Source organism: Dipodomys spectabilis, unplaced genomic scaffold, assembly GCF_019054845.1.
Source record: "Dipodomys spectabilis isolate Male_0828 unplaced genomic scaffold, ASM1905484v1 ptg000175l, whole genome shotgun sequence".
NCBI lineage: Eukaryota > Metazoa > Chordata > Mammalia > Rodentia > Heteromyidae > Dipodomys > Dipodomys spectabilis.
This window is the reverse complement of record NW_024870852.1, coordinates 4178313-4190742: the sequence shown is the minus strand read 5'-3', so window position 1 is coordinate 4190742 and position 12430 is coordinate 4178313. Positions and strand designations below refer to the sequence as shown.

At 36.0% G+C, this 12430-nt stretch overlaps 1 long non-coding RNA gene across 2 annotated transcripts in view; it reads left to right on the top strand.

The window, feature by feature from the left end:
• LOC122120458 overlaps positions 1-11558 on the top strand; it is a 50595-nt gene extending 39037 nt beyond the window's left edge. For both annotated transcript variants that reach the window (XR_006149696.1, XR_006149697.1), the window contains one exon: positions 11223-11558. This is a non-coding gene — a long non-coding RNA (uncharacterized LOC122120458). The remainder of the gene's footprint in view (positions 1-11222) is intronic.
• The last annotated feature ends 872 nt before the right edge of the window (positions 11559-12430 follow it).

Genomic DNA, 12430 nt, shown 5'->3' with positions numbered 1-12430 from the left:
TTATTTTTAAAAAACCATGTAATTAGGATACTTTGCATATACTGTTATTTTCAACTCCACATTATATAGATTACAGGCATACTATGTCTGAATGTGATAAGAGAATGGGAAATATTACATGTGCTTGCTTAAAGAAATGAGAGGTTATTTTTTACTCTACTGAAGGTCAAAGTTTATTTCTTACTCTACTGTAGCTCAAAATTTATTTTTCACTTTGCTGAAGTTCCAAATTTACTTCTCACTTTACTGAACACTGCAAGTTGTAAACAAACCTCTTTAAAAATAAACCACCAAAGAGTGTAGTAGAAATGGGCGACATTGTGGTATTGCTTCTAAGTAAAAGTCACGTGACCGGAGTTTCCACTATTTTTTAAATTCAAGTTGATTGCATATGTTGTTTAAAGTGTCAGAAAATATACGGAAGCATGAACATTTTGAGCATGTCTTGGATTTTATGAATTGAAATCTTCCTTATTATGTGAAAATCTTGTTTGATGGAACTTATTGAAAAGGTATTCAATAGTTTATAACTCCTTTAAGCTCATTGTATTTCCAGTTGTAATTTGTGACTCAACAATAATCACATGTTGAAGCATCATTAGAGAGGGTTATGGGCTTTTGATTGGAGGTTGGAGGGTGAGTCTTACATCAAGTTGCTTCTGAGAGCATAAATCTTATATGTGTGTTCTACACTGGCTCCCAGAATGCTCTAGAGTCCAGCAGTGGCGACCTGCTTGATAACTTTCCTGGTATTAGCTTCCTTCTCACCTAATCTTACTTCCTGCTCCATTATTGTTCCTCTTGGACCACTTCCCAAGTCAACTTCTTAAATAATTCTCTCAGAATCTGCTAACACAGGATCTCAAACAAATACAGATGAGTTACATGTAATTGCTAAGGCTCATCTCTGACCATCACTGCAATGTATGAATGTATGCACATGTTAAGTGACAAGAATGACTAGAGACAGTGCTATTCAATGGCAGATTTTCCACTAAACCACAGATCTATCAATTTTCTCTGAAGACACTTAGGCCAAACTTTATCCTCACCCCAACACTTAAAATAATGTTATGTTTTATGTTATATGTTATGTTTCATAATAGGACAATTTAATTAAATTGAAGCCAACTAAATGTGATTTTTAAATGTAACAGGCTGGGGATAAAGCTTACTTGTAGAGTACTTGCCTAAATATATGAGGCCCTGGATTAAATCCTCACCACCACAATAATTAAATTTATTAAACAAAATGGAGAAAAACACAATAAAATGTAAAAATATCTGAAAAGAAGAATTTATTTTGTATGGAATACAATAGCCAAAGAAAATGCATTCTGTAATTGGTGACGGCAGAGAGACAACTAAGAGAATCATTTTATTGAATCTTCATTTTCTTAGCCAATGGGTTCCTAGGGAGAATCACAAATCAGATTTTACAAGAATGATCTCTGATTATGTCTAGTAGCATTTATTATTTATACTTTGAGTGTGTGAAATGGTAGTAACTCCTTCATCCCATGTTAAAATTAGGATAATATAAATAAAATAAAGGCAGAAGGTATTACAGGGATATGTGAGAAAATACCTTTCACTGATTATAGTTAATTATGACTTATGGATTCTGGATTCCATAACTATTAGACAAGAGCCAGTCTTAGAATAACAACTTTTCAATGATTTTCTAAAAACTAATGACTTTATTAAAAAAGCAATATAATGAACTTTAAAGTTTCCCTCTTTTAAATCCATAAAATCATATCTCCCAAGTTATACTTATTTATAGAATAACGCTTCCAAGTTACTCTATAACCAGCATTTTGCAGTTCCCTTATCTTAAGTATATACAAGGGTAGTTATAAGCTTGCACAGTGACAAAAAGTGGATGGCCCATTAAAGTGACCGAGATTTATATGATTCTGTGTCTTCAAAAGGAGTGAAGAGATGAGCTATAAAAAGAGGTATGATTTTTTTTCTTGTCCCTGGAATATCAAGCATATGCCTATCAGAAAGTGGACTCATGTCACTGGGCATTGGTGTCTCAGATCTGTAATCCTAACTACTCAGGAGGCTGAGACCTGGACAATCATGGCTTGAAGCCAGCCTGGGCTGACATTATTTTCAAGATTCTTCTTTCCAATATACCAGCAAAAATCTTGAAATGGAAGGAGGAGCCACAAGCAAAATAAAGGAGTGAAAGTTCATAGCTCCGAATTCAAGTTCCAGTACCGGCCAGCCCTTCACAACCTCCCACCATAAAAAACAAGAAAACAATAACATCATGGGACCTTGATTTAAAATCCCTGCACACATATTGGAATGGTATCTCTCTAGCTTTGACATAAATCTCTATCAAATTATGAAGCAACAGTTTCAAATATTAGTAATTTTTATGAGCATAACCTATTTAAAGAAAATTGTTTAAGTGCTTCCCAGTGTTTTGGTTTTTCAAGTTGCTATTATTAGTTTTCCATTGCATGGAAAATGAAATGGAGAAGGTGAGAAACTCTGAAACCTGCTGAATCTGGATGTAGAAACCATCCCTTTCCTCTTAAGCTATAGCTAAGGAGAAACAAGCACAGGAAAAATGAGACATCTGTGCTGTGAATGTGAAAAGGAGATGAGATTGAGAGCAGGCATTATGACCCTCATGGGTATAGCAACTCTTCTGAACAGAGAGGAAAACAGTCTTCATTAAATTAGTTTCAATTATCCATAATTTATAGCCCATTCTCAAATTTATGGAAAGAATAAAATCCAAAACAGACACTGCTTTTGAAAATTAAAAATTATTTTATGTCATTTGTTGTGTCTTTGTTCTGTGGCCAGTTTTACATATTCAGGGGAAACACAAACAACAGAAGAAAATCTCATTCCAAACCTCCACTTACCCTTCAACATTTGTTGCCTAGGTCAGTCTTAAAAGTGAAATATCATCAGATCTTATGGGATTTTACATTGTGATACTTAATCTGATGAATAAAAAGGACAGTAGCTCCTCTTTTTATTTAGTTCTGTTATCATTATGTTTCCATGATTACTTTACTATGTTTCTGAAGGATAAACAGGGGAAAAGTGAGCCATAAATGTATTGTAAATCTGTCAATGATATTACTCACATCCTGTGATTTATATCTCATTGGTTTAAATCTACTATTTCAATCATATACAAATTGTAATGAACCCCAATAATTGTCTAGCAGCAACGAAACACTTATCAAAGAATGAAAAATACACCATTGAAGTAGTGATTATAAGGCTTCTCTCCTGATACCATTGGCAGTTTGGGTTTTTTTGTTCTTTATGGCACAAAGACCATGCATAAAGATAAGAATCTCATCTGTGATTTATTAGTAAAATCAGCAAATGACAGAGGGCCAATCAACTGACATTGAATGACATTCTAATTCAAAATGAGAATGAATTTGAATCTAGAATGTGGGTCTTTAAATTGTATGCTCCAGAAACAAGCCCACAAACCAAAGAACACTTGAAAGTGATCAATACTGAGTGCTCCACATGAGGCCAGTGAGGATGAGGCTGAAAAAGGAAGGAAAGGTCAGCAGCAAAACAAGGTTCACGTGATGTCCCAGTGGTGCCTGGCTGAGGAGTGCTGTGGAGTTTAGCTTACTCCTCAGAGCTGGCCCCACCTTAAAACAAAGAAATGACTTTTTTTTTTTCTGTGACAATCAGTTATTGACTACAGCTTTTCTCAAGAATAGTGATTTTTGAAGATTACTACAGATGTGTTTTTGCTAGGAATGGAGCACATAGAAGTAGAAGGATTTTGACAACCAGGGCTTCTATAGGTGGGGGAAGGAATCTAGGGACATGACAGTACTTGACATTGTCCCAGTTCATGTCTTGTGTTCCAGAGTCAGCCATCTTTCTTTCTTTTTTTTTTATTGTGAAAATACTGTACAGAGGGCTTACAATTACATGGGCAAGATAATGAGTACATTTCTTATCAAGCATTGTAGCCTCCTCCTTTGTTTCCCCTTCCCATCTCTTCCCATCCTCCCCCCATCTCCCTACCCAATCCTCCTCCCCCCTTCCACCAAAGTTGTAAAGTTCGTTTTCGACATAACGACTTGTACATCTCATTGCTACAATGGGTCCACCTGTATCTCTATTTAAGCGATTTGTTTTTTCCCTTCCCCTCCACAAATTATACCAACATCAAATACAGTGAAAGCAGGGGTTATACCATGGGGGAGGGACACACAAAGCAACAAAGAAATAATCTTATAAATGTGTTAGAAACAATCGCATGAAAGAAAAAAAAACATTTAAATACATATCTTAGGGTTCATTTCCCTAACATCAACTTTTCTGACCTTTTCTGCTTGACTCAGACATATACTAGTTATTGCAAATAAGGGAAACCATGGGATGTATGTTTCTTTGGGCCTGGCTTACTTCACTTAATATAATTTTTTCCAAGCCTTTCCATTTCCTAACAAATGGGGCAATGTCATTCTTTCTGATGGAGGCATAGAATTCCATTGTGTATATATACCACATTTTTTTGATCCATTCATCTACTGAGGGACATCTGGGTTGGTTCCATATCTTAGCTATGGTAAATAATGCTGCAATAAAAATAGTTGTGCTGGTAGCTTTAGTGTGGTCTGGCTTGTGAACATTTGGGTAAATGCCCAAAAGTGGGATTGCTGGGTAGGAGAGCTCTATGTGGAATCTTTTGAGGAACCTCCATACTGCTTTCCAAAGTGGTTGAACAAGTTTACACTCCCACCAACAATGCAGTAAGGTTCCTTTCTGTCCACATCCCCTCCAGCATCTGTTGTTATTAGAGTTCTTGATTATAGCCATTCTAACTGGGGTGAGGTGGTATCTCAATGTTGTTTTGATTTGCATTTCTTTTATGGTTAGGGAGGTTGAGCATTTCTTCATGTGTCTATTGACAATCCTTCTTTCTTCTTCAGAGAAGTTTCTCTTAAGTCTTTAGCCCACTTATTTATTGAGCAGTTGTTTCTTTGAAGATGTGTTGTTGGGGGATTTAATTTTTTGAGTTCCAGGTATATTTTAGATTTGAGACCCTTGTCTGTTGTATGGCTAGTGAAGATCTTCTCCCAATCCGTGGGCTTTCTATTGATCTTGCTAGCTATGTCCTTTCCCATGCAGAAGCTCTGCAATTTCATGCAATCCCATTTGTCCAACCTTTCTTTGATTTGTTGTGCTTCTGGGTCTCTATTAAGAAAATTTCGGCCTGTGCCAAGGAGACTTAAGGTTTCTCCCATTCCATCCTATAATGTTTTCAGAGTGTCTGCTTTGCAGAGTCAGCCATCTTATGTAAATAATAAAACAAGTGTAGGAAATAGCCTTTAGATATTAAATCACCAGAGGAAATTATGCACAGAAGTTTCAGGATGATTAGTATCAACAGATGAGAGGTAAGGGTAAAAGAATTCATTGCTGGTAATTTTTTTATGTTTGATAGTTGACAATGAGTGTATAGGATGCTATATAAGATTAAACAACCAAATAAAATGATATACATAAGTAGGCCGCCCATGAGTTTCACATGCCAAGGGTTTTGATTAAGCTAGTACTGTATGACTAAGGCACTTATGAAAATGGATTATCATTTTAAAAAGTTTATGTTTTATAGTTCAGCATATTTGACCACATTAAGTAGCAGAATGTAGCATGTATGGGCATGGGCTTTGGGTAAGGGAGATATGGATTTGCAATCTAAGGTATTTTTCTGAAGCTAAGTGACTGTGAATATATGCCAACAATTGAAGGTCTCTTCTTCCTTACCTGTAAAAAAAGGTATCAATACCTTGCCTTGGATACTTTGAGGTTTTCAGGCATTTTGAAAATAGAAAAGGAAAGTAATGAAAATATCTGGACAGAACAGAAGCAACCTTTCAACAGCATGAGCTTTTGCTGGACTTCTGATGTGTCCTCTCTACAATTTCCTTCTAATTTTGACTATTTTTAGATCTTCCCAAAGGGTTTTAAATCGTTCTCTAGAAGTTGGAAAAAATAAAACTAACTCAACATACAGTGAGGCATCTGTTAACATATGTGTGTGTGTGTATGTGTGCATGTGAGCATGCATGCATGTACACACTTTTACTGAAATATTTCAATGCACACATGACTTGGGAAGTGAGGGCTGGAATGAGGAAATATAAATATGAGAAGCGAGTTCTTCTTGGAAAAACAGACATTTCTTTAGCAAATACAAAGTCAAGCTTGTCAACTTGGGCCACCAAGAGTGGGCCGAGAGAGAGAGAGAGAGAGAGAGAGAGAGAGACAGACAGACAGACAGACAGACAGACAGACAGACAGACAGACAGACAGAGACAGGAAGGAAGGAAGGAAGGAAGGAAGGAAGGAAGGAAGGAAGGAAGGAAGGAAGGAAGGAGGGAAGGAAGCAAGGAAGGAAGGAAGGAAGGAAGGAAGAAATAGAGAGGAGAGAAAGGAGAAAAATATTACTACTATTCCTCCATGTTTCTTTGTGTTTCATTGATCAGTTAGGGAAAGGAAGAGTCTGGAAATGTTGAAAAGCTTGATACATGAAACTTGTTACTTTGACAGTGACAAGGTTTTTGGAAAGAAGGCCTAGGTCCAACAAATAACTGGAGGATTAAAGAAAGACATATATTCAATCTGATCACAGAGACAGTGTGGAGGATTTCAGCCACAGAATAGATCTGCAGAATCAGCCATAGAGTAGAGGACCTCTCAAAAGAAAGCTCATTTCAAACCAAGAAGCAACAACAGGAAGATCCAAACTAGATTTTTAAGACCCCATGATTACCAGTTACCAGGTCTAAGGCTTCAAGCCACTTTATGGATTACCAATGTACCACAAGTCCAGAATGCTCAAATGTGTGTCCAGCATGAGGCCACAAAACTTTGGTAGTAGATCTCCTTTAGAAGTCAAATTCCAATGTAATTTCAGTAGTACATCAAAACTGTATGCTATTCACACATTTCCAGTCAAGTTAATATAGGTAATATTATACTAAATCAATTGTTACCATACTAGAAAATTTTACTAAACTGAGGAGAGCTATCATTTACATGAGCAGTCTTCTTTTCAGTTTTTGTAACCCAATATTGTAAAAACCCAGGCTTTCCCAAATAGAACACATATACCAATTATATAAGTAATATGTGTGTGTATATATATATATAATTTTATGTATATGTATATATACTTGTGTATGTATAAGTAAAATTTGTTATATTTTATAGAGTATATATAATATCTATGAATTATATATACAAAATTTTTATTTAATTCCCTTAATTCTTATTACCTTTACAAAATTAAACATATATGGATTATTCATTGGTTATCAAAAGATGTTTTCTCTGTTTGCTTTTTTGAGATATTATTTTTCAAAATAAATAGTATTAAAAATAAAAATATTTGTGTTTGTGACCATTATTTTCTTTATTACAGTGAGCGATACCTCAATCACAGAGATTTTCAGAAAACTGCTAAAAGGAGGCATGATTATCTTTATAATTGCAATCAATAAAAATGCCTATTAGTAAATCTTGCTTGAACTTTGTCTTATCACAAATTTCCTGTCAACCTGGAAAGGTGTTGCATGAGTATTTGCTATTTTAAGGCCAATATGGTCATTTTCTTCACACATATTCAAAGACATTCCTTACTATGGGCTTTCACTTATTTAACTCACAACTGGTAATTCATTACTGTAATCTCAGCAGTTGCTGTACTACTTAACATTGTGTAACAAATTACTCCCAATCGCAGTGGACTGAAACTGTCACTTATTTCTCATGAATCTGTAGTTCAGAGTACCTATGCTGCTGATCTTGACCAGGCTCATTCACTTACCTGATGCCAGTTTTAGAGCTAGTTGGGAATTGGATGATCTAGCATGATTTCAATGGGTAAACATGTATCTAGTTTACATGTGTGAACTATAGGTAAATCTAAAGATTATTTTGGTAATGGCAGAAATATCCAAGAACAAAGTAGACAATCAAGGTACTAGCTCAAAGCTCCCTTGGGTCAAGGACAGAGTGTTTAGGTTCCAGAAAGTGTGGAAAACTTGAGATATTAACACAGCCAATCTACCATACATACTTAAAATCAGCTGTGGTGTTCCTTGTAGCTCTTACAAATAATATTCATTAAGCCATCATAATGTATAATTAAATGTATAAATTAAATTTGGTGGCTAGATATTATTTGGTGGCACTCACATCTTAGGTTACTTTATTTCTCTTTATTTTCATTTTGGTTTACTTTGGTTCTGAAGACTGCACCTGAGGCCTCATACTTGCTGTACACATGTTTTACCACTGAACTCATTTTCCACTTCTTAAATTAAGCTGGATGCTGGTAGCTCATGTCTGGATTCCTTGCTACTCTGGAAGCTGAGATCCAGGGGACATGGGTTTGAAGTAAGATTGGGCATAAAAGTCCATTGAGATTCCATACCCCAAAATAACAACAATAAAAACAGGTCCCCAGGCATGGCTCAAGTGATAGGAATGCCATCCAAGCATTGTTAACTATGATATAGTTAACCATAATATACTATATAGTTAACTATGTTATATGTTATAATATGCTATATAGTTAACTGTGTTAACTGCAATATTGACTGCCAATATTTTTTTAATTCACCCTAGTCAGTACATAATTGACAAAAATGTGATAGGTTCATTGAAGTTATAGATATTGCCTTTAGAGAACTAATTGAAAGTCTTGATTCAAGATCCTAAATTGGTCTTGGTGTGGATGTAGCTACACAAATCCTCATAGAACTCTTCAGTCCTATTATTCTCCCTAAAATAGTCACCCAGTACATAGAGGTATATATGCAGTAGTACCCACATATAATACCATTTTGTGACAAATCCATTTATAAGATGTTCTTCAGTATCCATGTTATAGAACAATTGAACATTTGCCATCTATATATAAATTGTACTTTTGCATAAATATAAATTCATATTGCCTATTATCTGTGCTCAGAGAAAGGAAATGGATACTTTGTGGGAAACTCACAGTTCTGAAGGAGTTTTTAGGCCTTCTTGAGATTCATTAAGTGGAAGCTTCAATAAGGAATTTATCAAACCAAGGCCTGTTACATAGTTGGAAGAGATAGCCAAGGTTAGTCAGCTCCTGGCGTCTCCTTTGATAGAATTCAGATGGCTATGGTACTGCCAAAGTTATAAATGACAAACAGGCGCTTTGCTGAAACACATTTCCTTCATGGTGAAGGTTAAGTTTTATAAATTCTGTTGGTAAATTTTATAGATGTCAACTAGAAACAGCTCCTTTGGAAAAAATAAATCAAGACAGAGGGTCAGCAGTAACATTTGTTGCTTTAAATCCATACTGATTATATCTTTACTAAATTATACTTTTTGAAGTTCCCTATATAAGTAATTATTAATCAATAGAATGTTTTAAACTGAAAGAATTATGAAAAATGTCTGCCCTCTTTTTGCCCCTTAATGGTTTTACTCGGATTCTTAAATACCATAGAGATACTTGAGCATTAGGACATTTCAGATGTAAATATTTGAAGCTTAGGACAACAACTTATATATTTTTTTCATATCTAAGGAAAGAGATAGAGACAGGGAAAGAAAAGAGAGAAGGAAGGGCTGGGAAGGTGGCTCAGTGGTAGAGCGCTTGCCTTGCATGCATGAGGCCCTGGGTTCCATTCCCCAGCACCACATAAGCAAAAAGAAAAAAAAGCCAGAAGTGGTGCTGTGTCTCAAGTGGTAGAGTGCTAGCCTTGAGCTGAAGAGCTGAGGGACAGTGCCCAGGTCCAGAGTTCAGGCCCCATGACCGGACCCCCCCAAAAAAAAGAGAGAGAAGGGAAGAAAATATAAGGAGAGAAAGAGAGAGAGATTTCATACTTGAAGTCCACAGTTGGGAGGAGGCTTAATTCTTTGTTGATACTATAAATATAATGAAGAGGACTCCATCCATATCTCCCACTCAGGAAATATGGAAGGATATTAATTATTGTAAAGACCTGAGAAATAGCAGTATATTTAAAAGCATATGCTTAACACTTTCATAAAGCATGAGCTATTATTTTTTAAAAAGAATGAAGGTCATAAAGCGGAATCATTTTTCAACATTTAAGGAACTGATTTTTTACAATTGCAACAATGAGATGTACAAGTCGTTATGTCGAAAAACAAACTTTACAACTTTGGTGGGGGGGGAGAATTGGGTGGGGGCAGGTTGGGGGAGTATGGGAAGAGATGGGGAAGGGGAAACAAAGAGGAGGCAACAATGCTTGATAAGAAATGTACTCGTTATCTTGCCCATATAATTGTAACTTCTCTGTACGGTATTCTCACAAAAAAAATTTGGTCTAGTATAAATCAATTCCCTATATTTAAAAATAACTGTTGGCAAAAATGATACATTATATATCTAATTATAATGAGCCATGGGCAACCTTGTATGAGCAGGAAGAGCAGGAACCTTCTAAACAATAAGTTAACTTGTGATTAACAACATCTAAAGGGCTTTGAACACATGGTTTAATATATTGTCATATAAAAGTTTAAAAATTAATACAATCATTTTCAGGAGGAAAATAAAGATAACCATTGACCCTATAACCGTGTCTGTGTCTCTGTGTGTGTGTGTGTGTGTGTGTGTGTGTGTGTGTGTGTGAGAGAGAGAGAGAGAGAGAGAGAGAGAGAGAGAGAATGTGTGTTTGTTTTAGCAAACAATGGGAATATTGGGAATTTAGTTAGCAAAAAGAATAAATCTTTTTTTTTTAATCATTTACTGAAAGGACGTTATTTTATTCTACAAGTTTGGCTTTTTTGTCGGTCGTGGAGCTTGAACTCTGGGCCTGGGTGCTGTCCCTCAGCTCTTTACCTCAAGACTAGCTCTCTACCACTTGAGCCACAGCACCACTTCAGGTTTTCTGGTGGTTAATTGGAGATAAGAATCTCATGGACTTTCCTGCTTGGGCTGGCTTTGAACCATGATCCTCAGATCTCAGCCTCCTGAGTAGCTAGGATTACAGGCATGAGCCACCAGCACCCGGCTTCTACAAGGTTTTAAAATTTGATCTTTAATTTAAAGGACAGCATTCCTGGTATGTTTCTGACAAAAGAAGCCAATTTTCTAGTTAATTACTAGATACGATGAATTCTGCTGGAGAATATTGTCCCTAACAGTCAAGAGGCTACATTTCCATGCTCTGTCTCTCCCCTAGGAAACCACTGCGTGAAGCCAGAATCATGAACAGTTATCACGAACCTTAGATGTCTGGGCTGCTGGCATAAAATCTGATGTGAGCATCTCTACTTTTCCTGCTTTCTGGAAACTTCTGGGTGATCTTCCATGGGCATACCTGAGAGGAAAATGAGCAACAGGGATTTTGATATATGTTTACTAGAAGCAATGTATCCAGTTAATTACTTACTTATATCTTCTTCATTGTTTCTAAATCAATTGTATTTTATTTTTGTTACATGGATTTGCATGTGCATTTAATTGCTACATTGTGTTTCCAAAATAGAAAATAAAACTGGAGTGCTTTAGAATGGTCTCTAAATCTCAACCCCCTTTTACTGTGCATATATTTTTATCTTTTGGGGGTATACATGTGAGAATGTATGTGGCTATGTGATCGCATACTTGTTAGGACACAGGGCAAAGTCTCCATATAGTTAACCATGTCTCTTCCCTCCTCATGATTTCCCATTCAATATAGAACTTAAGACAATATAAATATTTGGGATGTTTTGATGTTTGGAGGTTTATAAGGGTATGTCATCATAATAGTCACTTAGACAAAGCTTCAGTGATGTTCTCTTATTATTGTGTAATAAACTCTTTCATATTTATAACTGATAAGGCACTCAAATAATTCTATTGTTGATTTTTTTTTGTCAGTCATGGGGCCTGAACTCTGGGCCTGGGCTCTGTCCCACAGCTCTTCAGCTCAAGAATAGCACTCTACCACTTGAGCCACAGTGCCTCCTCTGGCTTTTCTCTGCTTACATGGTGCTGAGGAATCGAACCCAGGGCCTCATGCATGCAAGGCAAGCACATTACCACTGAGCCATCTGCCCCGCCCCCAATGTTATCTTATTAGAACAAAAAGAAGCACCAATTTCTTATCAGCTGTTTACAGTTATTACACAGTTGAGATTGTTAAAATGTTCCTTTTTGGGGGCCTTCTTGATCATGTGTCAATTCTTCTTGCATAACCAGAAGTAGAATTGTTCAGTCAAAATAGATACATATTTTAGTTTCCCATTTGAATGACATTCTGCCAAATTCTCTTCCAAAATAACTGTGCCAAATTATTTTTATCAGTCATCCAAGAAACTTAATGTATCTATCATCTTTGCCAACACTTGAGGCTTATAATTTTTAAAGGTTTTGCCAAACCAATGCAGGTCATTGGATCAAATT